Source organism: Bidens hawaiensis, unplaced genomic scaffold, assembly GCF_021521415.1.
Source record: "Bidens hawaiensis isolate Kalapana, Puna unplaced genomic scaffold, B.hawaiensis_p1.1 tig00028780_1, whole genome shotgun sequence".
Classification (NCBI taxonomy): Eukaryota; Viridiplantae; Streptophyta; class Magnoliopsida; order Asterales; family Asteraceae; genus Bidens; species Bidens hawaiensis.
In genome coordinates this window covers 134,440-138,881 of record NW_027494719.1, presented here as the reverse complement: position 1 = coordinate 138,881, position 4,442 = coordinate 134,440, and positions in this window count along the sequence as shown.

The window sequence follows — 4,442 nt, the reverse complement described above, 5'->3', positions numbered from 1 at the left end:
GCTCGGTTTTAGGTCTTGAATCACTCTCTTGGTTGCACCCGTAAGGTGGAGTGTTTGTAGGTGTGTTTTGAGTGTGTAGGGAATATTATGGATAAGATGGATGGAAATGGAAAGATTTAGGGTTTAAGGGGGTATTTATACTCCCTTATGCCCATGGACCTAAGGCCCATCTTTCCTTTTTAGTCCATGATTAATTCCCTTTAATTAGCCTACTTATCTTCCCTTAATATATTATTATTTCTTTGCCAAATCAAGTAAACTCGATTATTATAAGGAATAATATAAAATATTATTATTTGAGATTTTTGGGATGTTACATGAGTTTGCCTAAATCTTTAATAGAAAATTCTTTGTTTAATCAAGTAATAAAAGACTTGAGAATGGAGTCCTGATTTCCGGTAAGAATCAAGTCATCGGCATAAACTAATAAATACATAATGCATGAATCTCTTTTAATAATAAAAAGAGACGTGTCAACACGACTACACGAGAACCCGTTAGCCATTAAAAATGTGCTCAAGCGATGAAACCAAACACGCGGTGCTTGCTTGAGGCCATACAAAGCCTTATTTAATTTACACACATGATTAGGAAAATGATTATGAATAAAACCCGATGGTTGTTCCATATAAACAATTGTTGGGTTCCAGTGGTGATCAGTGAAAGGTTAAACGATGTAATCCGGTTTTAATAATTGTTTCATAATTATTAATCATATTAATATATCACAAAACACAGCGGAATAAAATAAACGAGTAATCACCATTTAACGAAACCGTACAGGATCAGGTTACAAACAATACGAGTACGAGTCAAGACAAACAAGTTAAATATAAATCAACAACGACAATATCTAAGTTTACCTCGGTTAATGATTAACCGGTTGAGACACCGAGGTACAACGGCCAATTCTAGAAACGAAGCAGCGGCGGTGCACTGCGGCAGCTGCGCGGTGACTATTGATGTGAGTGACAATATCGAACAATGGTAGCAAGCACACGGTAACAACAACGAGGATCAACGAGGGTTCGCGGAGCAAAAGGGAGGGACGGTTTTTCTTTTTCTTGGAGTCCAAGATATTGATTAGGTTAACCGTTTTATAAGATTATGTTAATAATCTCTTACTTATAACCTAAAAAAAATAACTGGTCACCAAGCCCACTACATATAGCTCACGTTAAATTCCGTATCCAAAAGTTCAAAGTTTATTAATTGAATAAACTATAACTAATAGATATTTTAATGATTAATTTTTAGTACAGATAATTAATCTCGTCAAGTATTCATCATTACCGGTTAAACAATTTAAAGCGGATTTTAGTTCGTTGCCCAAAGTGTAACTCTCAGGGGTCATAACTCGGTCGGCCGAGCTAAATTAACCGAACCAGTCCACTATTTCCAACAGTCTCCCACTTGGACGACTTTCGATTAATATCATTAACGTAGACAGCCATCGGTGCTCTAGCTACGCATGGCTGCCCCAACAAGCTATGACACTTTAAAGTCATTAACCAAAACATTTTGGAAATCACTATTGCAAGATAATGAGCTTATAGTAATCATTGTTATTATCTATCCTTTCTGTATAAGACATCAATTGAACAATGAGACATGGATCAGATTCAATCTCACTTGGCGTTCAAATTATTGTTCTCGATCTAGAATCAAAGTGGTCCAATCAAACGCACTGTAAGTTTGGGCGGGGCCTCATACTTTACCAGTTTGAATCAACGAAGGCGTCAAGATGTCTAACTGTTACATATTATGTAAGAGTACAAAATCCTATCTTGATTACATACAACTCCCACTGAACTTCAGAATATTCCCAACCAATGCCTTTATAGTCGGCAGTTACGCGATAATGGTTGACACTGATCAAAGAATAGCCTTTAGTAAACGAAAGTTCTAATATGTATCTCAAGTCCAAGGATACTAAATGAGTATACCAATATCAAAACATCTTATGATTAAGATCCATGAAGATGATTTGATGTGACTTACATCCAACGTCATTCATAATGAGGTATGTGAGTTTGGAAGTCAACTCCTTGAGTCCAAAGTCAAAATAGTCTTAATTCAGAATCGTTCCAACAAGTTTGACCGACTAAGGATAGTTTAGAATAAAATATTCATGGATTAAACGTATTAAAATGAACATAGTTATAATATTCAATGTTTGTATTTAACCATTAAATCAAAAGTGAACTCAAAAGTATAACTGTTTAAATGTTCATACATCCAAATACTAAATCAAAACAAACTACTAGCTAATCTAAGACCGATAGCATCCCTGTGTTGGTCATGCTTGTCCTGAGTCATCGGCTTAGTGAACGGATCTGCTAGGTTTTGATCTGTGTCTATTTTTCTTATTATGATGTCTCTTCGTTCCACTATTTCCCGAATATGGTGGAACTTCCTTAAATGTGCTTGGCTCTGTGATGAGATCTGGGCTCTTTGGCCTAAGCAGTAGCACTTGTGTTATCACAGAACACCTCGATTGGTTTGCGAATACTTGGAACCACATCGAGATCAGCGATGAACTTCTTCATCCAAGCAGATTCCTCAGCAGCATATAATGCAGCTATGTATTTAGACTCAGTGGTGGAATCTGCCACCACACTCTTCTTAAAGCTTTTCCAGCAAATAGCTCCTCCTTTGAGAGTAAATACAAATCTTGATTGTGTGCGAGAATCATCTCAGTCAGTCTGGAAGCTAGCATCAGTGTAACACCTTACAGTAAGCTCTTCTTCCACTCCTCCAAACACTAAGAACATATCCCTGGTCCTTTTCACGTACCTTAGAACATTCTTCACTGCAATCCAATGGGCAATTCCAGGACTTTGCTAAAAACGGCTAGTCATGCTTAATGCATACGAGACGTCATGCCTAGTGCATAACATAGCGTACATGATAGAGCCAATCGCTGAAGCATATGGAATTTCTTGCATGTGCTTTGTCTCAATGTCTGTTGCAAGAGATTGCGATTTGCTTAACATGGTTCCTTTAGCAATGGGAATAACTCCTTTCTTGGAGTTGTCCATTGAGAAGCGTGCCATGACCTTGTATATGTGTGTACTTTGACTTAGCCCTAGAAGCCGCTTAGACCTATATTCGTAGATCTTGATTCCCAGAATATAAGCAACTTCACCAAGATTTTTCATTGCGAAACAAGATTCCAACCAGTGGTTAACTTCATTAAGCGTAGATATGTTGTTTCCAATGATCAGTTTATCATCCACATACAGGATGAGGAATGATATTGTGCTCACACTAGCCTTTCTGTAAACAGAAGCCTCATCTTCATTTTTGATAAAATCAAACTCTTTGATTTTCTCATCAAAATGTAGATTCCAGTTGTGAGATGCTTATTTGAGTCCATAAATGGAATTATTCAGTTTGCACACCCTATTAGGATATTTAGGATCAACAAAACCTTCAGGCTGAACCATATAGACATCTTCCGAAAGGTGTCCATTAAGAAAAGAGGTTTTGACATCCATTTTCCATATCTCGTAGTCATAATACGCGGCTATGGTAAGTAATATCCTTATTGACTTCGTCATAGCAACGGGCGAGAATGTTTCATCATAGTCAACCCCTTGAATTTGAGTAAAACTTTTCGCTACTAGCCGTGCTTTATAGGTCTGTACATTTCCACGCAAGTCGGTTTTTTTTTGAAAATCCACTTGCTCCCTACTGCCCGACCATCGGGGGTAGCTCAACCAAGTTCCAGACATGATTGTCATGCATAGATTGCATCTCGGCGTTCATGGCTTCTTGCCATTTCTCAGATACCAGATCTAAGACAACAGATTTGTAGTTAGTAGGTTCATCATTTAACTCAGCTACTAATAGGACTTCAGGACCATCCAGATGCCATAGGTATCTAGGATTTGGTATGGGAGTCCTACTACTTCTGCGAACACTCGTGTTTATGTCTGATGTATTAGCAACAATACCTTGTTGACCAGACACTCCAACTTCCTCAGTGGTTGTTTGTGGTTCTCGAATTTCTTCAACATCGACAATATTATTCCCTATTCCTCGGTCGAGAATTTCTTTCTTGAGGAAGTGGCCCTTCCTTTTGATAAAAATCAAATTTGTATCAGGTGGAAGAAATAGTATCCGCTTTGGTTGTAGTATCTGACGAAAACAAGATTTACGCCGGAGGGATCGAGTTTGTCATTAGAAATCACTGGTGACATATGCATCACATCCCCATACTCAAAGGAAAGACAAATTGGGTTTACGCCCATGCCATATCTCATATGGGGTTTTGTTTACCTTTTTAGTTGGAACCAGATTAACAACGCGGGCGGCATTCATAAGGGCAAAGCTCCAAAAGGAGTGAGGCAAGTTAGTTCTACACATCATCGATCGGACCATGTTTAGCAAGGTTCGATTTCTCCTCTCGCTCACTCCATTATGTTGGTGTGTGTCGG